Source organism: Pteropus medius, unplaced genomic scaffold (assembly GCF_902729225.1).
Source record: "Pteropus medius unplaced genomic scaffold, Ma_sr-lr_union100, whole genome shotgun sequence".
In the NCBI taxonomy this organism is placed as follows: Eukaryota; Metazoa; Chordata; class Mammalia; order Chiroptera; family Pteropodidae; genus Pteropus; species Pteropus medius.
Window position 1 is genome coordinate 4,479,364 of NW_024342475.1, and position 26,947 is coordinate 4,506,310.

At 36.0% G+C, this 26,947-nt stretch overlaps 1 protein-coding gene across 6 annotated transcripts in view; it reads right to left on the reverse strand.

The window, feature by feature from the left end:
- Positions 1-23,603, reverse strand: part of MYO16 (myosin XVI) — a 513,348-nt gene extending 489,745 nt beyond the window's left edge. For all 6 annotated transcript variants that reach the window (XM_039866287.1, XM_039866291.1, XM_039866293.1 and 3 more), the window contains exon 1: positions 23,483-23,603. The gene's annotated coding sequence lies outside the window, so the exon portion shown is untranslated. The remainder of the gene's footprint in view (positions 1-23,482) is intronic.
- Positions 23,604-26,947: the final 3,344 nt, after the last annotated feature.

Below are 26,947 nucleotides of genomic sequence, written 5' to 3' on the forward strand. Positions count from 1 at the left end.
CTACTGCCCCCTCCCTACCCTCCAAAAGTAATAAATCAGATGTAGGAAGATGAAGAGCAGTGTCTACTGCCAAACTTAAAAAACAATGGTATCATTTGCTCAAGAAATACACATAGAAAATGTGTAAAATGAGTAAAAAGTAATTAATTCTACATCATTTAAATCATGTGTAATACACTCATCAAAGGAATCATAAATGTATGGGTTTTGGTTTAAAGACTCTCGTTAAAGCCCCTTTAATAAGATAATAAGCCTAAATGGCATGCTAAGCAATCACAGGATGATTCATTGAGTAGGTGTTTCCCACAAAGTATTTGTTCACTCCATGTAATGAAAAATAAAATAATCAAGTTGGTGCTAATATCTACAGCAGTGCTTTTCAACTGGGAGTTACTTTTGCTCCCTATTCCTTCTGGCAATATCTGGAACTGTTTTTAGTTGTCAAGATGAGGGAGGGGAAAGACACTTCTAACATCTAGTGTAGAGGGCAGGGATGCTGCAAAACATCCTACGATGCACAGGACAGAGCCCAAAACAAAGAATGATGTGGACCAAAATGTCAATAGTGCTGAGGTTGAGAATTCCTGATCTAGATATCTAGATGCTAATGCATTTACCACTTCATATTTCTCTGCTGATACGTCTAAAGAATCAGAAAACATCAGCTGGATCAGGATGTGCCAATATACAGCCAGCCAGCTGGTGGCCAGGCCAGTATTGGAGGCCAGGAGGCCAGAGAGGCCAGGAGACCAGAGCTCACTTCTCATACAGCAACATCTTTTTAGATGAAAAATACAAACCATAAAAGGCTACTGTGAAACAGAGACAAATGCTATTCAAATATACATTCAAATGGAATTATAATACATGGGATTTCCCCCCATAGATCAAAGGCCAAAAACAAAGCACAATCTTCAGAAGATTTGGTATTTATCATTTTATTTATTTTTATTATAAATAAACAAACAAAAAGAGCCTAACACCTGATGATTACTTCAGAGTTGGCAAATCCAAATAATTTCGCTATCGCTTCAATGGCTTCCTAACATACATATTAAGTAATGTTATTTTTGAGGCAATAATGCTCTACTATGGGAAACATTCATGAGATAAGTAAACGAAGTGGGGTAGCGTGGTTTGCACCGCCTGCACTCATTCACATTTTATCTAATGGTGTCTTAAGGTAATTTTGACTCTTATTCTCAATGAGACCCAAAGGTAATGTCTACGCCTGTTACGTGTGTACCCTTGGTCCTCACACTGAACCCTTCTTCTCTGTTATTACACTCCTGGATATGGACTAGTCATATCACAGTGGTTTGATTTTTTTTATAGGGTTAAAATTATAAACTATAGGCAATCATTTTAACTTGAAATCAGAAATATAATATTAAATAGGCAAATTGATTTTTAAAATCTTTATATTTTCAAAAATAAATTTTATGCAAACATGAAATTTCAACAAAAATATCTATATCCAAATTCCACTTACATTTTTCTCCTATATTCTACTACTATCTCAATCTTTATTTCATCATTTTGCTCATATTTGTCATTTATCCCCTGTCATCGCAGCACAATTCCCGATTCAGTTGTTATAATCTAAATGCCACAGTCATTTTTCATAACAGAGGTTGCATCTGAGCTAGGTCTTGAATGATGGATGAACATGGGCAAGAGTGAAGATGTTTCAGAAGATAACATAACATTGGCACAAACAGTGCAAAAGTGAGAAAGCACACACACACACACACACACATACACACACACTTGACATGGTCATGAACATAGTTCAGCTCTGTAATAGGCAAAGTTCCTAGAACTGGGGGCAGAAGTAAGACACAACCACTTAGTTGAGATGTTCTGAAGGATTCACGCATGTGATGGAGAGATAAACCAGACGACTTGTAAAGTTTATTCTCAAGCTGAAATTCTTTAACTCTTCTGAATGTTGACTTGAGAAATGTAGGTTGGGGCCAGGCTGTGAAAAGACTTGACTAGTGGGGTAAAGGGCTTGAGTAAGGTCAGCAGGTAGTGGTAAGATATTGAAAGTTTGGGGCCAGCAAAGTAATGACCAAATGGGTGCTAAGCAGATGAATCAGGTAGTGATGTGCAGGATGGATGATGAAGGGAAGATGATAAATTCAGGGATATCACTGGCATTCCGGAAGTAAAGCCTGACACTGGTGAGCAGCAGTGAAAATGGAACGGTGGGAAGAGACAGTGATTTTGTGAGGAGAGAAGAGAGAAGATTCATGGTCTAAATGGATATGATGGAGGAGAGAGAAGAGTCTAAATTTTCATTGGCTCCATTAATGGAATTAGACAATTCAGAAGAAGTTTCAAATTTTGTTAGAAAACTGAGTTTCCTTTCAAATAAGTTAAATTTGAGATTTGTGTTCACTGGACAGATTCCTACACATGCTTCAGCTCGAATCTGTACCAGCTGTGAAGACTTCCTTGAGTTTCTTTAACCAGATGTGAGGGCTCTGTCATCCTTTCTACCACTAGATTTGAGATCTCTTTCCATTTTAATATTCATCTTACTAAGTCTCTGATATGTCTCATATTCTATATTTAATCTTATCCTGGGTCTACCTAACTCTTACGTAGAAAGGACTGGGGCCTTTCTTTGACACTCTTTGTTGTGGGTCGAACTGTGTTCCCTCCATGCTCTCCCCTCAAAAATACGCTGAAGTCCTAATGCCCAGTACCTCAGAATTTGACCTTATTTGGAACTAGGGTCATCACAGATATAATTTGTTAAGACGATATTATTAGGGTGAGCCCTAATCCAATATGAATGATGTCTTTATGGAAAGAGAAAATTTAGACACAGAGGCAGACATGTGCAGAGGGAGAATGCCAGGTAAAGATGAAGAGAGAGATCTACAAGCCAAGGAACACCAAAGTTACAAGCTAACAACCAGAAGCTAGGGAAGAAGTGTGGAACAGATTCTCCCTCACCACCCACAGAAAGAGCGAACCCTGCAGATGCCTTAATCTTGAACTTCCAGCTCCAGAACTGAAAGACAATAAATTCCTGGTGTTGAAGCCACCCAATCTGTGGTATTTTACTGCATCAATCTTAGCAATATAATACACTCATGAAAAATCAGATACTGTTATGTTTTTAGAACTTACAGGTTTCAAGAACTGGACTCTCCCAAAATATAATGTTAAATCCATGAGGAAAAGAAGTAACATATTAAATGTAATGCGTGTGTGTGTGTGTGTGTGTGTGTGTGTGTATTTGTCCATTCATTCAGTAAACAAATACACTTGTCAGAGGTTTGCTTGCCAGAAAATTATTTGGATCACATAATTCATAGATGTCATTGCTTTCTAAGTAGGGAAAGATTTGAGCATCTCTAAAATTCTGGCACAGTTCTGGGCGACAGTGGAGCATATTAAAAAGACTACTTTTCTAGTATATCTTCAGGAGCTGTGCAAAATAGTCTCTACACTTAGGTTTATTTTTGTTTCCCTTCATGACTTCGATTTTGCTTTTATATCTGAAATATAAGTAATAACTATTTAGCATCTTTCATACACAACTCTGGACATATTCTATTAAGAAGAAAGGTTGAGAAAATTGCAAAGAAACATTTCCATAAACTTAAAACAACATAATATTGATATTGTTTGAGATTAATAATAATGTTGTTTAGTGTAAATCTATAACAAAGTATTAAATATACCCAATAATAAAAACATTTTCTGAAATGTGTAATGCTCCCATTTCTTGTCTTTATTTTTTCCACATTCAGATTCACTTGACTATCCACTGAAAGGAAAAATCATTGTATTTATAAAACAGATCGTTAAATATAATTACACTTACAAGCAAAACGACTTCAGGTCCCAACTACCATGCCCAGAGGCAGATTATCAGACATAAAGGGGACAGTTATCAGTTTGAATAGTGCTATTTACCAGGCAGCTGCACCAGGTGACAGGAGTAAGCAGCATGCAGACACCTAATACATTTATATTACAGTCAATTAGGTTTGAGATAGAACCAAAATGCAAGATGCTCCTCCTCTAACAGATATCTGTTTAGAAATAAACTAGATATTAAATTTATAGAACTTAAAATAAGTTGGAATCTATTTTAAAAGTTTCAAATGTTTGCCCTATTTTGCTACCCAACACTGAATTTCAAAAAAATAGCTAACACATGACAAAATCTTATCACATAAACTTTATTGTCCATATAATATAATTGTTTCTGTCCTTTTGGCATTTAAGACTCACAAAACTTCTATGAAATCCCCTGCATTTATTTTAGTGTCACTAATCTGCCCTTTTCTTGAGTTTCTGTAGCACTCACTGTCTACCCTTCTCTTGATGAGACAGTCAGTCATACACTGGTCTGTACGGTGCTTACCTTTTTCCTATCCTGATTTTTCTTCTTTCCATTTATATGGTAAATTCCAGAAAGTCCGAGAATATGTCTTGTACTGTTTCCGTCTCATATCTAATACAATAGGGCCACAGACGTTTTGGACAGAAGGAAAAAGGGAAGAGAGAAAATGGAGGAAGTGATGGAAGAAAAGATAAGACAGGGAAGAAAACAGAGGGAGAAAGGAAAAAAGGAAGAAGAGGGATGAGGGATGATAGAGGGAGAGAACATATGCAAGATGGAAATTACCCACTACACAGAGCAATTTGAGTCCATTGGCCCAAATCCTAATAAATGCCAGTCCTCTGCCGACTAGAAGAAGAGTGTCAGAGCATCTGCCGCTAGTTATCGCTGGGAGACAGAAAGCTTATAGCCACAGCAATATCTTTGCTTCTGATAATACACACTTTTATTTTCTTGAAATCTCATCTGTCTTCTAGGCTTTTAAATTGAATATCCATATCACAGAATGTTACAAGTTTATTAAATGTATCTTAGACTGAAGAGAATTTCTATGTAGGTTATAATTTAATAGAACTGTAAAAATATAACAGATTGTCGACAGATTTTTACTAGCCAGTTTTCTCCTTGACAAATACCAATTTTGTTCAATGTACCATATTTTATTAATTGAAGGTATCAAGAACATTAATTCCCCCAAATGAGTACTTATCAGAAAGTTTCGAAAAGATATGAATCTCAACTCACAATACAGATATATAAATTTCTAATATCCAAGTAACAGATATAGTCTAATTATATCTTTAGTCATTCATACAAATTGGAATTTTTCAAGTAAAATGATCTATGATTTCATTATGGTTATAATTGCATATTTTTACTCATTTTATATATATATACATATATTAGTAATAATAGATATGTATATGTAAAGTGATATTATAGCTTTGAAATGACTTTAATATCCATAATTTCATTTGATTCTCACTAAAACTGAAGCAGGCCAGACAGATTTTGCAGTATACGCTTTACAAATTAAGGCACTATTATAATATTAAATGACTTGCCCTAGGTCCCATAAAGGTAGGACGAAAGGAAAGAAAGAATAAAAGAGCAATGAAAAGCCAAAGAAAATTAGTATGTTAAAAATTTTATCCTCATTTTCTTATTTCCTCGGGAAAAATACACTCAAAATTCTAATAAGTTGTTATCTTGTAAACTAATGGTCCCAGAGTTACAGTCTCGAGGTAGGCTTCCTTTAAATGTAATTTATTAAATTAAATGATTTATTAAACCAGATTTGTATTAAAATGTACAGGTACTTAACTTTTCAAAACATATTTTCAGTTAACCTATATAACATCAGTAACTTCAGTTCTTTTGTTTAAGGGGAAGAGGAGATATGAGAGCCATTACTTAGTACATTAACTTTGAATCCCATAAGTAGTCTTCCTGTTGTTACTTTCACATAATGTCCATTTATAAGGTAGCTTTTGTGAATTCTTAAAATATTTGGACTTTGGGTAAAAGTTAGATATTTTTTTCTGATATACTGTGTGTGCCATGTTTTGTATATTGCTTATTTTGGCCAAGTAAATCTTATTTTTACTGTTATTTACATTGTTTAAATTTGTGTATATTCATTTAAGTACAAATTTGCTATATAAGAAGTACTTTTACCCAAGCAAGAAAACAACTAAGTGAAGTTAAATCCATAAAGTATTAAATATACATAAAGAGAAAGAGAGGGAGGCAGGGAGATAAACAGATTTCTATCCTACAAAAAAAGTCACCAGACTGTTTTATTTTTATAAAGCAGGTTGCATTCCAAAGAGAGAGTTGGCTTCCTTACATTATCATTGGTGTGTTACAAATTGTTATTGGCCACTGACCTGGAGCCATCTGCTATGCAAGATTAAACTATTCTGTGCTCACCTGTATGAAATCTGGACTTCTTGCCTCTAGTAAGATGACCATGATGCAGATTTAAGAAATGTATTATGCTACTGATCTCTTGAGAATATGAAAATATCCAAGCAATAGGATTTCTTTTTTCTATTTTCTTCAACACTTTTAAACCAGCATCTATTTCAAGATGCTTAGAAATGGGGGTGTGTGTTTTGTAAGCCTGTCAATTTAGGACATGTCACTAAATTTATGTCCATTCTTTGGCTTGATATTTTTAACTCTATCAAATTGTTTTAGAAAATTAGAATAATCACTGAATTTGTAAAACATCTTAAATTCCAACATTCTCTCTTCTCAACAAGAACTGTCTCCACTGTAATTTCTGCTTCTATAAATCAAGATTGTTCTGGGCTAGGTAAGTCAGAATTCTTAAGAAGCCACATAAAAGGTTGCTCACTATGGCAGGAATTACTTTTTCCTTTGTTTTGATTTTATCCCTTTTTATAATAGTAGTTATTTGTATGGAAAACAGGTGCAATTGTCTAAGGCACATTACATGTGTTGGATGGAAGCTATAATTTAAGAATAAGAAATATCTCTCTTATCAAGAAGTAGAGAAATGCTTTGAGCTGGATATTTAAGGTTACCCAAGATTTCCTTGTTTGGAGTTGTGAACTTTTCCTACCTCTCTTGAAAGAAATATAATGAAAAGACTCTATATAAAAAGTGTTAATCTAAACTCAACATATCTAAACATCTCAAGGAGATGCTCTTCCCTTCTCTATTTGAAACTTCATTGATAGTGAGCTACCTATGTCATAAGATTGTCTTTTCCTTGCCTTGGAATTATTAGAGCCCAAGTTTACATTAAATAATGGGGCATATAGAATGTGCCTGAATACAGTCTTGCCCCAGCCCTCCCCTTGGCCCAAGGTTGACTACATAGAGATAACAAAATAGTTTTTCTACATGAAAGGTTCACTATTCTCTCTACTCTTTCCCAGACTAAACATTTCCCAAGATAAACTTTTCATATTGCTCTTTCTAAGCTATAACCATTCTAGTTTATTTCCTCTGTATATATTCCAGTTTGTCAAATCCTTGATTATATAACTGCCAAAATGAATACACTATTCTAAATGTGAACTCATCTACTTAGGCTATTAGACATTAAGTTTCAATTCAATAGTATATCTGCATATATTATGGTGGCATTGGGTTTATTATGTTGTTAGTCAAACTAACACCCACGCTTTTATTCCAAATGTTCTATTATCAAGGCATGTCTTCAATATTCTGAACTTGTGCCATTAATATGCTGAATCTACCAATGAGGCTTACAATTCTCCCTAGTAAATTTCCCCCTATTATTCTTAGCTGATCATGTTAACCTATCAAGATCTTTAAAATGTTGTGTTAAATCATCTAAAGAATTCTTACTCATGACCTAACCCTTCCCTCCCAAGTATACATACATATATACATATACATCCAGAAGGCATGCCAGGATTTGACAGAGTAGCATTATTCATAATACACCCAAATTGCAAACTAAAAGTCTAAAGGTCAGTAACAGTAGAATGGAAAAATACATTCTGGTATATTCACAGAAAGAACTATATCCGGCAACTAAATAATCTTCAACTCATGCAATTCAAACTGATGATTCCATTCACATTAACTTCACAATCAAACTAAACAAAACTACAGTTCAGGATGCAGAAAAGGAAAAGAAACAAATACCATAAAAGTAAGAACAGTGGATAGTGAAGTTGTTTACAATAGTTTATTTCTTGATACATGTGCATTTTTCTCTATAAGTTTTATAGTTCTCAATTTAAAAAAAGATTAAAATTAAATTAAAAGAATTCATTAGAATAATTGTCTTTTTATAACTCACAAACGGGTAAGAGGTAGTGATGGGAGAGCCATTTCTAGGTGCTGTTTGATGATGGTGTTAGCCCCTTTCTCTCCTCATTCAACTTCTGCTATATCTTTTGGTAGTTTTATTCATAGGTTAGTTTCTGTCACGATAGCAACAAGGCCACAGTAGGACAATGTGGAAAGACAGACAGACAGACAGACAGTCTCAACAATGGAAGAAAAGTCCTAAGTCACACTCAGTTGGATCACATTCTTAACACTGAAATCAGAGCAAGCATAATGTTATTATGCTGATTAACCTAAACCAAACATGGTCCACTTCTAAAGTTTCATTTGAGTCTCTTTCACCTAAACAATGTGGTTACTATGCAATAAGGAAAACGGTGAAATAGATGGTGATTTATACACACTGATATGCACACATACACATATACACCTTGCATATAAAACTGTTATGAAGGGATATACACCAAGATATAAAGAGTATATTTCCATAGAATAGTGAGAATATGAATTATTTTTTTTTCCTTTGGTTTATACGTACTTCACAATGTTTCTATAACGATCGCATATCCTGTCTCTAATTTCTGCATGAGGGTAACTTTTATTCATGAAGTGCTCTTGTACATGTTTCTTACTGGTTTTGATGTTTATTTGGAATTCCATTTTAGTCTCTTATTCTTTAATAATATGCTCTTGATCAATCATCAAGATAAATTCTGCTGCCTTGTCTAAATGGATATAATTCAGACACAAAGTCTCCCTGAGTAGTTTGCACCATTTTTAGATGTTATCTAGAGAACCAAGAAAAGATGGACAAATTGTAACAATTCTAAGAATTAGACTCAGAATATGAAGAATTATTTTATTTGAAACAAGTTGATTTACTGTACATTATAATAAATAAATGTTAAGTCTTCTAGTATTTTTTAAAAATATTCTTTCCTGTAATTACTGTCATGCTGACAGAACCATCATACTTTAGTTGCCTGGGGGCCACTGAGAACAAAGAAAAGCTCAGTGTCTTGTTGCAGCACCAGAAAACCTACAGCACAGCAGACACCAGAGGAAGCAAGAGATTACAAGTTCTTTAAAAAGAAATAGGCAAACCTCTCTAAATAAGAAACTATACACTCAAGCCCAGAGAAGATGCATCCCTAGAAATGTCTGGGAGGCTCACAGACTCTCTAGCTGAGCTGGCTGGTGAAGGCCTTGCCCCATACAAAGCCAGTTCATAAAGACTAGGATAGGTGGTTTTTTGAAATGCCCAAGTCTCAAAACAAAAACGAAAACAAAACAAAAGAAAAAAGAAGGAAAAGAAAAAATTGCAAGGCATACAAAAGCAACAACAACAACAAAACAAAACAAAAAAAAACAGAAAAACATGGCACAAAGGAACAAAATAAATCTCCAGAAACTTATCTTAAAGAAATGGAGTTCTATGAAATAATTGACAAAGAATTCAACATAAGCACATTAAAGGAGTTCAATTAGCTTAACGACGACAAAAAGAGGCAACTAAACAAAATAAAAAAAAATGAATGAGCAAAATGCAAATATCAACATAAAGTTGAAATGAAAAAATCAAAACCAGATAGAACTTCTGGAGCTGAAGAATATAATACCTAAGTTGAAAAACTCACTAGAAAGGTTTGACATCAAACTTAATCAAGCAGAAGAAGGAATCATCCAACTCAAAGACAGGTCTTTTGAAATTATTGAGTCAAAGAAGAAAAAAGAAAAAAGAATGAAGAAAAGTGAAGAAAGCTTAAGGAATACATAGAATACTGCTAAAGTATCAATATACTCACTATGGAAGTCCCAGAAGGAAGAGAAAGAAAGGGACAGAGAGCTTATTTGAAGAAATAATGGCTAAAAATTTCTCATTTTGCACATTTGGAAATGGACATTCAAATTCGAGAAGCTCAATGGAATCCAATAAGGATGAACCCAAAAAAACCCACACTAAGACACATTATAATTAAACTGTCAAAAGTCAAAAACAAAGAGAATTTTGAAAACAGCAAAAGTAACTCATCATGTACAAGGGGGCTCCCATAATATTATCAGCTAATTTCTCAGCAAAAGTCTTACAGGTCTAAAGGGAGCAGAATGATATAGTCAAAGTGCTAAAACAAACAAACAAACAAACAAAACTGACAGCCAAGAATATTACATCCAACAAAACTGTCCTTAAAATATAAGGGCTAAATAAAATTTGCCAGACAAACAAAAGCTGAGGGAGCTCATTACCACTAGAACTGCCTTACAAGAAATGCTAAAAGGAATGAAAATGCTAAATTGAAATGAAAAATGACAGCAAAAAAAAGGAAGGCATATGAAAATATAAAGCTCTATGGTAAAGGTAAATATATACTCAAACACAAAATCCTGTAATACTGTAATGGTGTTGTGTAAATCACTTTTAATTCTAGTATAGAAATCAAAAAGCCAAAGCATAAAAATAACAAAATTATATTGATGGATACATAGTATAAAAATGTTATTTGTGACATCAAGAACATAAAGTAGGAATGGGGGAGATGTAAAGTCATAGAGGTTTTATATATGATTGAAGTTATTATCAACTTAAAGTAGACTGTTATAACTATGTTTTATTTAATTCCCATGGAAACCACAGAGAAAATACTTATAGAAGATGTACAGAAAAAATAAGAAAAAATTCACCTATAATATATAACAATTAGAAACATATGTGCACCTAACATATGAGCACCCAAATATATGAAACAAACATTGATAGAATTTAGGGGAGAAATAGTAACACAAAAGTACTAGATTACAATATTTCAGGTGATGGTTAATTTTACATGTCAATTTGAGTGGACCGTGGGATTCCCAGATTACATACTGTTTTCAGGTGTGTCTGTGAAAGTGTTTCTAGATAAGATTAGTATTTGAATTAGTGTATACAGTAACACATTGCCCTTTCTAATGTTGTTTGTTATTATCCAATCCCTTAAGGACCTGAATAGAACAAAAAGAAAAAAATTTTTAAATTGTTCCTTTTTCCTGCCTCATTGCTTGAGCTGGGAAATCTCATCTCATCTTTTCCTGCCCTGGGACCAGGTTTTACACCATCAGCTCCCTCGGTTCAGGCCTTCAAACTCAGACAAAATTACACTATCTGGCTTTCTTGGGTCTTCGGTTTGCACAGAGCAGAAAATGGAACTTCTCAGTTTCTATAAACATGTGAGCCAATTCCTGATTTTAAAAAGTTACCTTTTTATCCTATTGGTTCTGTGTCTTTCAATAACCAATACACTTCACTTTCATTAATGGACAGAATAACCAGACAGAAGATTAAGATGAAATCAGCAGACTTAAACAACACTATAGACCAATTAATCACAGACATGTACAGAACACTCTATGGAACAATAACATAATACACATATTTCTCAAGTGTACATGGAACATTCTCCAGGATAGATAACATATTAGGACATGTTAAGCCAAAAAATAACGCTTACAAATTTAAGAAAATAATGCTTATATATTTAAGAAAATAATGCTTACATATTTAAGAAAATTGAAATCATACCAAATATCTTTTCTGACCATAAGGAAAAGAAACTAGAAATTAATAACAGAATAAATGGAAAATTCACAAATTTGTGAAAATTAAACGACATACTCTTGAACACCAATGGATCAAAAAAGATACCAGAAAAATTAGAAAATAATGTTTTGTACAAATGAAATTGAAAATACAACATAACAAAACCTATAAAATATACTAAATGCCCAGAGGAAAGTTTGTAGTAGTAAATACCTACATTCAAAAAGAAGAAAGATTTCAACAACCTAACTTTACACATCAAAGAACTAGAAAAAAAGAACAAAGTAAGACAAAAATCTGCAGAAGGAGGGCAATAATAAGGATTAGAGCAGAAATAAATGAAGTAGAGAATAGAAAAAAAATAAAAAGAATCAACAAAACCAAGAGTTGGTTTGATAAGATCAACAAATTGACAGACCTTTAGTGAGACTAATAGAGAAGAGTCAAATAAAAAAAATCAGAAATAAACGAGGAGATAGTACACTGATGCCACAGAAATAAAGATTATGAGACAACTATGAACAATTATATACTAACAAACTGGATAACCTAGAAGAAATGAATAAATTCCTAAAATATACAACACGTCAACTGAATTATGAAGAAATAAAAACTCTTGGCAAACCTATACCTAGTAAGGAGATTGATTTAGTAAACAAAATCCTCCCCACAAAGAAAAGCCCAGGACCAGATGGCTTCACTGTTGAATTTTACCAAACGTTTTAAGAATTAATATCAATCCTTCTCAAGTTCTCTCAGAGAGTTGAAGAAGAAGGAACACTTCCAATATCATTTACCAACGCCAAGTTTACCCTGATACCAAGCCAAAAATGCTTCAAGAAAACTACAGACCAATATCCATGATAAATATTAATGCAAAAATCCTCAACAAAATACTAGCAAACTGAATTCACAGTACATTAAAAACAGTATATAAGCAATTGGGATTTACTCCTGGGATGCAAGGATGTTTCAATATATGAAAATCAACTAATTTATACACCACATTAACAGAACTAAGACTAATACATGATTATCTAGATTGACACAGATAAAGCATTTGACAAAATTCAATACACTTTTATGTTAAAAATATTAAAGAAATTAGGAATAGATAGAAATAACCTTAACATAATAAGGGCCACATACTAAAAACCCACAGCTAACATACTCAATGATGAAAACTTGAAAGCGAACTTTCCTCTAAGATCAGTAACGAAAGCAATACGTCCATTCTTACCACTTCTATTCAGCATAGTACTAGAACTCCTAGCCAGAGCAATTAGACAAGAAAAAGGAATCAAAGATATCCAAATTAGAAGGAATAAAATTATCTCTTCACAGATTGCATGCCCTTTTATGTAGAAAACTCTAAATATGCCACAAAAAATACTGCTAGAACTGACCAAACAAATTCAGCAAAATCGCAGGATCCAAAATTGACAAACAAAAATTAGTTGTGTTTCCATACACAATGAATAAACCATCGTACAAGGAAATTAAGAAAATAATCCCATTTATAATAGCATCAAAAAGAATAAAATATTTAGGAATAAACTTAACCAAAGAAACAAAATACCTGTACACTGAAAAATACAAAATATTGATGAAAGAAATTAAAAGATACGAATGAATGGAAACATATCCTGTGTTGTACGATTGGAAGAATCGATATTATAAAATACCCATATTACCCAAAGTATGGTTATTTACTGCAATCTATTAAAATCAAAATGATGTGTTTTTTTGCAGAAATAGAAAGACCATTCTAAAATTCATATGACATCGCAAAGAACCCTAAATAGCCCAAACAATCTTGAGCAAAAACAAAGCTGGAGATCTCATACTTCCTGATTTCAAAACATTAAAAAGCTCTAATAATCAAAACAGTATAGTACTGGCACAAAGACAGATATAAAGGCCAATGGAACAAAAGAGAGCCCAGAAATAAACTCTCACACATATGATCAAATGATCTTCAATAAGGGTGCTGCCTTAAACTTATACAATGTTATATGTCAATTACATCTCAATAAAGCTGGAAAATATTTAAATAGAATTATCATATGATTCAGCAATCCCACTTCTAGTTTTATATCAAAAAGAATTAAAAACAGGATATCAAAGAGATATTTCCACAACCATGATCATTGCAACAGTATTCATAATCACAAAAGGCAGGAGCAACCTAAATGTCCATTGACGAATGAATGAACAAAATGTGGTAAATACATACAATGGAATATTGTTCAGCCTTAAAAAAAGAAAACCTTATAGTATGTTACAAAATGGATGAACCTTGAGGACACTATGCTAAGTGAAATAAGCCAGTCACGAAAAGTTAAATACTGCATGATTCCATTTATATGAGGTATCTGAATAGTCGAACTCATAGATAGAAAGTAGAATGTGGTTACCAGCTGCAGTGGGCAGGGGAAGGAGAGAAAAATGGGAAGCTGTTGTTCAGTAGATATTAGTTTCCATTTTGCAACATGAAAACATTCTAGTGCTCTACTGCACAACAATTAACAATACTCTACTGTACACTTAGAAATTATTAAGATGGTAAATTTTATCTTAGGTTTTTTTTTGCAAAAAAAATCAAACTAGACACTACCATAAATTCTTAGAATATAGGAACCTTAAAAATGAATTCCCCTAGATTCCTCATTTTATTAATGAACTGTAGCATTAGTTGACTAAGTAGTCAGGTTAGTTTGCAATGACTTACTTTTGTGAATTATTCTGGCTCCTTATGTTTTTGAAGTTTAAAAATTACTTGTGATATATGTGTATAAGTGTGTGTACATAATAAATAAAATTTATTATTTTTGATGGGAATCTATATACCAATTTATAACTTCTAGGATGCTTTGTGAAGCTCGGGACATTTGGCTTACCCCAGTTCTTTAGCATTTGTATAATTCTCCACCGTGTCTGAAGATTACCAATAGCACTCAGAAAATCATATTCGCAGTTCTTTCATTATCCTGGAATGGAATTAATGTGAGTCTAGCCTGAATTAACTTAAAAGAACTAAACAAATTATTGTTTTAATTTCCTCACCTATGTTGTGCTTTAATCCAAGGTCCTCATTTGTTTAACTTTTCAAAAGATTGTTCTCTTTAATGAAGAAGGTAGGGACCAACATTACAATGAATAGATATACTTTTATATCATCTTTACTTGTTATATCACCAGTCCCCAACAGAAGTTGACCATTGCCTTGCTCTTCTTATTCTAAACATGACAAAAATAAGCCTGTTTATTGTCTTTAGCACTTTTTTCATAGCCGCACACCTGGTAAGATTTAGTGCAGATGTTCTTATGGGTTCACATTACTCTCTTTTACTTTGCTCAGACACTTGCCCAGCTCTTCACCAGTACACATGTCCTAGCTAAATGTCATCTCACAGGTATCCCTGGGGAGTGAAATGACATTTCTATGTGATTTCTTCTTTTGCTTCCTCATGATAATACGTGACTGCCAAAACATTATTTTGCTTTTAAAGTCTACCATTCTAATTTTATAATTTCTGTCCACCAGGCTGTAATAATCTTTCCTCCTAACATTTCAAAATCCACTCTCCTATGATTTTCTATGCACCAGAGTATTTCAACATAATAAAAACTAAGACAGTAGGATCCTTTTTTTCCTAATATTTTTATCACATATATGCCACCAACAGATTCCTATTTGTTAATTAGAATCAAGTCCACCATAGCACTTCCTCTCATTGTTTTATTTTGCAATAATAAACTTTTAGAAGGCAAGTCAAACTTTTTTAAGTAACCCAGACTTTTGCAGAATGAAATTTTCAGTATAAGTCTTAAGATAGTGACATCTTCTCTAAGGCAGGAAAACAAAAACTAAAGTTTACAGAGCTTCTGCTCAGCAATAAGCCCTGAGCTAAGCAGATACAGAAAATTTTATCTCATTTAATCCTATATTTAACCTATAAGGCAGGCGCTTTGCCCACCCCATTTCACAGATGAGCCCTAAAAAGATTATTTCATATATTCACACACCTGAGAAGTAAGAAACAGACCTGATATTCTAACTAATGCTGGTCCACCTCATGCTCGCTCTCTCCTTGACCATTTACACTACATTGCAATTTCCCAATACTTCTTTTATCCATTTATATTAGGAAAATTCAGTTTATAGCCTTATTGGAATTTTTTTGTATCCACGACTTTAGCAAACCCCTTCCTGAGAAATAAAATGTCTTAGATTCATTCCAGAAAACTGTCTGTTCTTTCTATACATTAAAAAATGAAAATAGCAAGCTAAAACCTATATATAATATTTTCTCAGTATTCTGTTCTACTAAATTTCTTTATGTCTTATATCAAAGTTCTTGAGTCTTGCTCTTGCATTTAGTTTTAAATCACTGAAGTAAATGTAAAGTTAATGACTCGCTGTTCCAAATCATAAAGATAAAAGGCATATTAATAGACTTTTTGAAAGATTTGGGAGCTCATGAAGTGATTTCTACCTAGGGACTCCCAACCACATATTACTGAGCTGCTTAAAACCAAGAATCTAAATTAGAAAGAAAATGAGAAGCCTGAATAAGATTTTATCATTCTTAAAGGAATTATTTAATATTTCAAATGTGTTCATTAAAGGCATACAGGGCCACATGCTAGAGGCTTTAAACTCCCAAGTTTATTTTTAAAACACCAACTAATTCCAGTAACAAAAATAAAAAAGAATGCAGTCAACATTTTATTTATTAAAAAATTCAAATACTTATTTTTATGTATAATTCAATTCAGCCTATAAGAACTTGGACATCAAATTCAGCTTTACCTATACCTTCAATCATATTATAAAACCAAAAATGCCCACAGTAATTTTTATGAGGATTTACCTGATTTATTTTATTTATATTACTTAATACTAATAATGTCTATTATGATAATTATTTGTGAAGAAATGAGAAGCATCAAAAACTTAAGAGATAAATATAAGATATCAACCATTTGAATAAAATATGGGTTAGGCCTTAATTTTTTCTTCTTAAAATTTAGTAAATTTACAACTTAGTTTTCACTTTTCCAGATGTTTTTTTAGGGAGGGGGCGGGAGGGGGGTTGGTATTATAATTATTTATCAAAGTTAGTTTCCACGTAAATTACACTGATCATGACCTTCAGGTCCCACTGTTTCTTGAGATAGCCTCGGCAATATTTCTGTAAAGCGCAAGATAGCAAATATTTTAAGCTACCAGGGCCAGAGGGTCTAGATGGGACACACGTACTTCATTTTGCTTTTGGTTTTGATTTGTTTTTAATATCCTTTAAAAATGAGAACGGCATATTTAGTTTACAAGCTATACACAAATGGGCCACAGGCTGCCTTTGGCTCTTGGGCTATATAGTTGGTGGCCCCAGGCTGTAATGGTTTTCTATACGGCACTTGTTAAAGAAACAAATTTTGTTCTTAAAAAGAGAGAACCTGGATTTTTGCTTAGTGATAAGAGCACAGGATTAATGATCAGAACTCTATACGAGTCCTGATCTACCCTAAGCTAGCAGTGTAACTTTGAATAAATTAGTCTCTCTGGGTTTTCTTTTCTTTAGCTGTAAAATGAGCAGAAGATTTTTATGAGAGGGAGAAGGAGACAGGCAGTCAAAGGGACCCATAGGATAGGATCTAGAGTGATGGAAGAGAGAAGAGATTCAATAAAAAGTGTGGACCCAGAAAAGAAAGAATCATGTGATGTGTAGACCCTGAGAAATAAGATTCCTACCAAGAAGGATTCTTGTTGGCTAACTGGGCTCAAATTTTTAAACATAACTTAGCAGCCATTTCTAAACAGAGGCCTCTCACGAAAACCACACTTCAGAAAGAAGTCTGCACTGATCTGTCTGTCTGTACTACGTTCCTATCATCTGAGCCAGCCCTTATAAAGGAGTTCCTGGGATTGTATTTCAACCAATAGGACTGAGGCTTTCACTTTCCAATTAGAGCTGTGCAGCTATATCTCTATCAGAAGATTTACATCAGGACTGACCAATCAGGGACCAGGGGCAGGGACTTCTCTAAATATAAGTCAGTTCCCCTCTTGTTTGGGAAGCATACTTTCCCCTTCCACCAAAGGCTAGAAAGTGTGTTTTCCTGGCTGAAGCACTGTAGATTAAACACTGAAGATGTCTCACCAGATCAGAGTGGAGAAGAGCAGACATAGTAGAATAGGGCAGAGTGGAGCAGAGCTGTTGTGTTGAGGTCAGGAGCCGCATCCAAGGGCTGCCTCACAGCCATGTGGTTCCACAGCCATGCTGCTTCATAACTGAGCTGTAACACTACTGAGCTGTTCCACAGCCATGCTGTTCTCACACCTGTGCTGTATCATAGTTGAACTCTTTATACTGAATACAGTTTCCTTCTTTACTATACTCCAAAATGGGGATTCCTGTTGTTGTTGAACTGATGCCAACAACCATCACTTGACAAGGTGAAACCTAAGAAGGAATTTATGAACTCCCCATGGTTAATCAAAGGCCCAAATGTTATGAGTAATAAGAGTCTAGTGGCCATTTTCTGATGGAGGCTCCTCACATACTCACGATACCAGAAAGAACCTTAGACTAAACTCTTGGCTTCCCTCACTACATCCCTGGGTCAAACACCGCAGGGAAGCCTAATTTCATCTTCTACCAACAGACTGAGATCCAACCAGTCCCATCAGAACTGCACCAATTGTATCCTCATTTGCATCTAAACTGACCAATCAGAACTGCACAATTTGACAACCTCATTTGCATAAAATTGGGAACTTGGGCAAAAACTTTCTCTTTATAAGATGGCTTCCCCTTTGTCTCAGTGGAATACACTTTAGGTTGCTACCTAAATCTGTGCTACCTAAATCTTGGGCTACAGGTCTTTTTGCTTTTTATTCCTTTTTACAGTCTAAAGTTAATTTTGGCTTACAAAAGTGAGAAGAAGGCTCCATATTGTCAGAGTGTAGGGAACTATGGGTCTAGGATCTCCAAAGGGCATTTTCAGGCCTCCGAGGCAGCTTGCATTTAGCCTGTGCCGTGCTTATATCCATTCATATAACATCTACCCAATCTAGACATTTACACAGAGATGAATAAGAAGGTAGTTATAGCACAGAGTAAAGTTGGACATTCAAACAGAGAGGGGAACACTAAAGATTTTAAGCACAAGATGTTTGTGCAGCAAGGAGAGGTCCAAAGAGGGACATCGATGGACATGAGTGTTTGGAGAAAGATTGTGTGCATTTGACTCCAGATGAGCAAAATGAGAAGCACATTCCCTGCCCACAGTAGCACGAATAAAGTCTCTTGATTAAGAAATGCTAAATTCCATTGGAGAACTCCAAGCAACAGTGTGGTCCAAGGCAGAACACATAGGTCAGAAGAGCTGAGCAGAGGATGGAGTGTGGAGTCAAGAAAGACGATGTAGGAGATGCAGAGGAGCATGCTCTATATGCTATGGTTAACAAGAAAGTACTGAATGAAGTCTTTTCCCCAAGACGTTTCAAGCCAAATTTTAATTTAAGATAAATCACTCTGGCTGATTTAGAAAAAATCAGAAAAAAGAAAAAAAAGAAAAAAGAAGTCAGGACTACGATGCAAGTCTAGAACTCAGCCACATGCATGTAGAGAGTGGAAGAGAAATCTACTCCAATATGGAAATTAGGAGAAGCAGAGGCCAAAGGAGAGAGCATGGAAAAATCAATCTGAGGAGATGGACAAGAGAAGCACAGTCAGAGAAGGAGACATAAAGGAACCAGTAGCAGCTAACAGGTGTGATGTCAACTGTCAAATGAGGTTCAAAGAGAGGACAGAAGATGGGAAAACAGGTTCAGTAGCATCTTCCGAATAGAAGCTGGATTGCAAAGCCTGAGGAATGAACTCTAATGAAGTTGATTAAATATAGACACTATTCCCAGCTTCATCCACGGCCAAATAAATAAATACATTGCAGAAATTATAAAGTCTAGGTCATTTAAAATAATTCCTTTGATGCAACTATACACAAAGTATTGTAATCCTGGGTAAGATATAAAATAAATCAGTTGATCTAATTCTGCCACTTGAAGTTTGCAATCTGTTCAAAAATAACATCATTTTATTTATGTACACTTTTAGCTAGAGTTAGATAATGTGAACCTAAACTTCCTTAGAATTAATGACCTGGTCTATTGTCAAATATTCCTAGTTACTGTAATCAAACGTGAGAATAACCAAGAAAGAAAATATTTGCAGATTCCTATATAAGACAGGAAAGAGAAGTGATTCTATCTAGGTGGAGGAGATTGAATGTGAACTCTCGAATGATCAATCACAATGTGGTTCTCATATGCAGTACTTATGAAAATCGCTCAAGGGTGGTGGAGGGAGATTCTTACGGCCCACCTCAAACTCCGATTGTGTAAGTCTGTGTTAGACTGATGATATCCACTCTTATGGGCACCTCCAGGGGATTTAGAGTAGGCAGCCCTGGGAGCACAGTGCCCTAGTTCTTAGAGATGTACAATCCTCTTTTCTTAGTCAAGTTACTATGTATTTGAATGACTGCTCATTCTCAAGAAATGTCATAACAGAACTGTTCATAAAATTTCATCATTTAATCATCTAAAAATTATTGACACATTCCCTTAAAAAAAGTCCATGCTTAGAAGAGGCCAATTTAAACGCTTGATTTAAATTCATTCCCTAGTTCAGTATATTCTAAAAGCACTGACTGAATCTTTACAAAGGGCCACATCCCAGGCAGGTGATTGGGATATGAAGGTGAAAACAGAGTTGGGATAGTAAACATACAATGTGATTATCACCCACCTGTAGGGGGGCTCCAGAAGAGCACCTAATTTTGCCTGGAGTGTCCATATGAGGAAGAAGGATCAGAGATGATTTCGGTGATCGGAAATAGGGAATGTGGGATGAATGACCATGTCTACCCTGCATTCTTCCCTTGAATCCTTCCAGGGACAGTTGTGAGGATCAAGGGAGATGGTAGGTGGGAAAGCAACTTACAAAATGGTCAGGGGTTATTACTATGAGTTTCTCAGTTTCTAAGAGTAAAAACAGTGCACTCCAGGCAAAAAATCATCTTTTTTATGCCTGAACTTCTTTTCAAACTCGCAAAGGTAAATCGTATGTATTTTTAATCCAAATAAGTAAATTTCATTTAAAGGTTTCATGTTCTTTTGATATGCTAACTCTCCTCTCTATAACTCTTACAGAACAATGTATTATCCTTAGAGAAGAACAGAACAAATGAGTGGCCAGAAGGGCTGGCAGAAGGAGAGCCACAAGGGAAAGCAGTGAGAGAGGAGAGAAGATCATGGATATAAAAACCTACTATCTATGAAAGGTTTCACCTGTGTGCCTTCCTCTCAGGAGGAAATAACCAAACCCCCTTATATTCTCACATGTTCAACACTCCTATTTGGTGGAAGGAGCAAGGACCTTAACAAGACTGAGCTCTGTGATCTTGAAAAAGTGACCTAAGTCCTCTGGGCCTTATTTTCTTCATTTATAGTACTAGGAGCTTGAGTAGGTCATTCAACAAGTTCCTTGGCATCCCAATGTCTTCTCATTCTATAAACATGTGCTGTCATTAGCCCAGATTTGCCCGCATGATAAGATCCCAAAGGACAGATACATTGAGCTGAGCATTTGCAGTGCTCAGCTAACCAACTGTAGGCTCAAATTTAAAGATGTATCATTTTCAAATATCCCAGTTCCCATATATCTTTTCCCACTTACACAGTGTTCTAACACATTTAATGATCTGCAAGTTACATACATATAGATATACATATTATGTGCATTATATGTATTATGGTTTCACTCAACAGATTTTATATTCTGATTTCTTAAGGAGTAAGAAATGTTTCTATTTTATTTAATCTCCTTCAAGAACATCTGTGTTCTGCAGTGGGCTCATATTTAGTTGGCATTCTCCTTTATCTGCAGGAGTACCCACAGATCACATTAGCAGCCTGCCACAGTGGCTACTGGAGCTTGTATCTTCAAGCATTCTCAGACCAGAGGGAAAAAATCTTTAAAGTATTAATTACACAAGCAAAATAAAATACTTTAGTTATTTTAGTGTGCACTGAACAAATAATTTCACACCCCCAATTCTCACAGGACACAGATAAAAACCACAGCATCATGCCCTCTAGATTAAATTTTATTGATTAAACTTATTTTTCCTTTAGTAAATAAATAATACCCTCTAGATGATTTTTATAGCAACCAATACATCCCTGGGCATATTAATATTGTTTCTTAAACAATGCCATCTATTCTGGTTTCCAAAGTCTATCAAATATAAAGCTCTATGTTCACACAGGTTGACCACATAAGGGACCATAGCTATTAATGCTAACTATATGCCAATAACATAATTTTAATAAACAACCTCATGCAAATAGACACATTTTGGAGGACCCTTAACCCAAGGATGCCAAATTACCTTTAACAATACCAAGAGCAAAATTTAATTTTGGCAGCTATGCAGTGATCTCATAAAGAGGAAGCCTGAGGATCCCCGTGATTGCCCCCCACTCAGTACTGTGGCTTTGATTTCAGGAGCTCATGCATGACTTTAGGGTCCCCTGTTCTTCCTCTTGATTCCAAGTGAAAATCACTAGGAGATTCATGGATAAGACTGCAGGGGCTTCATAAATACCCGCAGAGCTCATGGCAAACACGTGCAAGACAGTTTAACCTTAACCTGAACAGAGATTCCAGACATTTCATGAGACACTCAAAAAAAGCCACGACTCAAAGAGAATGAGCACTTCCCAGGGCTTCTGCACTTGGGAGGATGAAGACTACCCTTCGCTCTTGCTTTTTCAGTTCACTGACTCCTCTGGTCAATTCAGAGCCGCTAAGTTTTACTTGGCTCTGCTTAGCAAAAAACAGTCTCTCCTCCTACAATGGCCACTAGTCAATAGCTACAGCTTTTCAATAAATGAATGCTAAAAGAACTTGATGAAAATCATATCCATTACCTTTCGGGGGCGTACAAGGTACCAATTAAACCCAGCACTTCCACCGACCTAGTCGGTTTTACCCAGCCAGGGAAGATGGGGCGAGGACTGAGGGGAGCGGGAGCCAAGAACGAAGAGCCCCCGACGGGTACCATGCCGCCGACTTAGCCCACAACCATAGTCGCCGGCTCTCCAAGACAATGGAGCTGACATTGTCAGGCGGGGGTAGCAGTCAGAGGTCATGGAAGATCAGTGGAGGGTGCAACAGCCTGGAAGCTCTCCTTCACCCCTACATCTTTTTCCTTTCAAGTAGTCGCTCTTTTTCAGGGCCAAGGAAAAGGGAACAGAGGACGAACACCCCACAGCCCCCACTGTGGTCGTATAGGTGACCTCTCCGCTTCTCCCATCTCCCGTAGCAACGAGAAGCTTCCACGTCCCTCTAAACTGCCACTTTCGCCTCTCTCCTGGGCCAGGTCCAGAGTTCAGACGGTTTCTGCTCTCAGCTTGCGTTCACACACCTCCCCGTGTCTTTTTCCTGGAAAGGGACCGCTAACCTTCTCTCCACGCCCCCTCTTCACGCCGGGCCTCCGGGTGGGCGCCCGGAAACGCAGGTGGGTGCACCCCGCACCCTCCCGGAGTCGCCAGCGCCTCTGGGGAAGGGAGCATTGAGCCCCGCCGACCTCCGGACCCGGACATCAGGCTGCCCGGCCAACCGCCCCGCGCCGAGGACCGCGCACTGCGCCCCCTGGGCCCCTACCTGCTGGAGAAGGGTCCGCGGGAGCCGGGTGCCGCCTGCCACTCGTTCACCGGGATCTGTTCCGGGTGTGTCCCGTGAGGGGCTATGGGGGCGCCGGGTCCCCTGCGCCCGGAGCTGCTGCGCGCTCGGAGCGGGCGCGCTGAGCGCAGCGGGCCCCTGGGGAACTGGTGACTGCCGCGCGCCGCCCGCTGGGCTGTGCCCGCTGGTGGGTCGGAGCCCGCGTCTACGGACACACTCGCCCCTCCCCGCGCACCCCTCCGGCCACGGGGGTGAACTCCTCCAGCTCTCAGGGGCGCCGTGCCGCCCGCTGCCTGCGGTCGCCCTGCGTCTCACTCGCCTGCCTCGGCCCGGAATGCGGAGCTCGCTTCCCTTCGCTCTCGCCGGGGTAGCCCCTCTAGGTCCCCTGCCTGCCTCCCTCCCTCCCACACTCTCACGCGTTGTCTGAGACCGCGCCTCTCTCTCCAATTCCAGCTCCTTCGATCCTCCCCTTCGGGTTCTCCCGCCTCTCGCTTTGCTGCGAATCTGAAAATGGGGCTCACTCTTCAAACTTTTCCGTCCCGACTTCTGCAAGAAGCAAGAGAGCAGGAGGCGAAGGGGGTGGCCCGGGCGTGGGTCATCTGGACAGTGCCGGGGAGCTGTGACCTGGAGTGGGCATCTCCCTTGGACAGCCCGACCAGAACAAAGGCCATCGCGGGGACTATGGCAGATGAGTGACCCTTTTTAAAGATACAGAGGACATACGTAACAGTCCTTCCCGCTCCGGCAATACAAAGTTTGAGATTCTCCTGAAATCTCCCATATATGAACTTCAGCGTGAGACGAGATGAGCATGGACAAGGACAAACCTTTCTTTAGGAAACTGTTCTCTGTTTCAATTTTTATGATAAAATAGAAGACCTCCACCCTCATTCCCCCAAATTTTGTTATTGGTTGGCTCTGTAAAAATGTTTCACTGTTCACATTTTGCCGTGAGAGCTATATTCCATATTAACTCTGAGGTTAATTTTATATATATATATATATATATATATATATATATATATATATATATACACACACACACACACACACACACACACACACACACACATATGTATGTATTTATATACTCATATATATGTATATGTGTATATACATACATACAATAGTATATAATAGTAAAGGGCCTTGTATATAACACATACTCGATAACTGTTTATTTAAATTAGTGTATAACCTTATGTATTATCGGCTATATCTGAATAAATTATGTGATATATGGCTATATGAAAAATAGAGAATCTAGATTTCTCTACATGGACTGTAAATGCTATACTTAAGTGATTATACCAGTGTATATTCAGGAATAGATTAAATAATGATTCTAAGATACTGTTTTAATTTTCATTTATATTCCATATTTTTCCATGTTTTGAACTATTTTGTAACTTTTAAGATAGATTCAATTAAATGAATTAATTTACCTTTTAATTATGATGAAACTATATGGAATATTTTCAATACATAATCTGACAAGAGTGGAGTCCTAAGTCAAATTTAATTCTTATAAAAATAATTTACAGTGATCAAATTTATCAAAGCAATTCAATAATAGTGTTATGAATAATGTAGACTAGTAAGAATGACTATGAATTAAAAGTAAAATAAATATTTCAGCACCTAATTATTTTCTTGGAATTTTATACATTGGCACCAAGAAATAGAAATGGGCTGTGAGGAATATTATTCATTTCTATGCTTATTTTGTTGTATAACATGTGAAACCATTTCATTTCTCTCTGTACTGTAAGACATGTATGGAAAAACTTTGCACAAAATTACCTTACGAAAAGTTAGCTCTGATAACCAGCACTTAAAACTCTACAGACATAAAACAAAATGTGCCTCTTAAAATACTAATGTGGATTCATTCCTCTGAAGAGTTCAAGCTCTGTATTACTAAAGTGCTTAAATGTCTCAAATATAGATGACATATTTGATATGTTTATGTCTATCATATATCTGTTTCTATATTAGCAGCTTTTAGTTATTGAAAGAAGGTAAAAGAAAAATATCTAAAGAAAAAGCCCATAAATCATAAACAACATCATGTACGTATTATCACTATTCCCATCACATTCTGCTCATGTCATCACAGTGGTTTCCAATATACAAGTGATTATGATAAGGTTTTAAAACATGATTATGCTATCCAAGCATATAGGCAATATATTATTAAGAATGTCAATATTGGTTCAGTTCTTAAAGGTTATTTTTCTCTTTAAAGAGAGAGATAAATGCTGGTTTGCCATTGACAAGCACTCTGTTTACATAGAGACATCCTATTCTGAAGTAGTAATTCTTTTGCTAGCACAGAAGCATACATTATCCAGCTTTTGCAACCCCATGAGCTACATGGTAGTAAAAGATTGCCTTAATAAGAACCCCAAAGAATGCTGCTATTTTTACATCCTGAATTAAAGTTTTTGTCACTTTTCAGAACATAAATGATTAACTTCATCTCATCATTTTGAAATAAGTGAATGCTTTGTATTTTATTATACTCATAATCTAGTATGCCTCATATAACTTTCTTAGATGAACTGGTAATTTAAATATGGAAATAAAGTAATGTGCTAATTCTTAACAGTTATTCATGAAACAGAGACATTCATTCTCCATACATCAACATATTTAGATTAAAGTCATGTACCTAAAAGTATTGATATGGGCCAGAAAATAAAGAATTTCATATATGTTACTGGGAAACACTGCATCATTTTAAAAATCAATGCTCAGTTTTAACTCCTGCTTCACAATTTGTATGAAAGTCTTGTTTCTCTATTTGCTGTGTCCTCTCAAAGTTTATGTCCTCTTAAAATTAATATGTTGAAATTCTGACCCCCAATGTGATGTTATTAGGAGAAGGTGCCTTTGGGAGATGCTTACGTCATGAGGGTGGCGCCCTCGTGAATGGGATTAGTGCCCTTGCATGAAGAGGACGGTTGTCATGAAGATACAGTGAGAGGACAGCTTTCTGCAATTCAGAAGAGGGCTTTCCTCAAAAGGACCATGCCATCACCTTGATCTCAGACTTTCAGCCTCCACAACTGTTAGAAATACATTTATATTGTTGGTAAGCCACCCAGCCTATAGTAATTTATCATAGCAACCCAAACTAAGACACTATTCTATCAATTACTGAGGGAAGGGTGTTGAAATCTCCAAATGTAATTGTGAATTTTTACATTTCTCTTTGCAGTTCTGTCAGTTTTTACTTCATATGTTTAGAATTTCTGTTTTCAGTGTATAATGTTTAGAATTAGGTACTCCTAATGAATCAATACCTTTATCATTTTGAAATAATCTTCTTTATCCCTAATAATATTCCTTGAAAAGAAATCTACTTTTTCTAACACTGATATGACTGATTACCCTAGCTTTCTTTTAAATAGTGTTAGCATGGTATCTCAGTCTATCTATTTT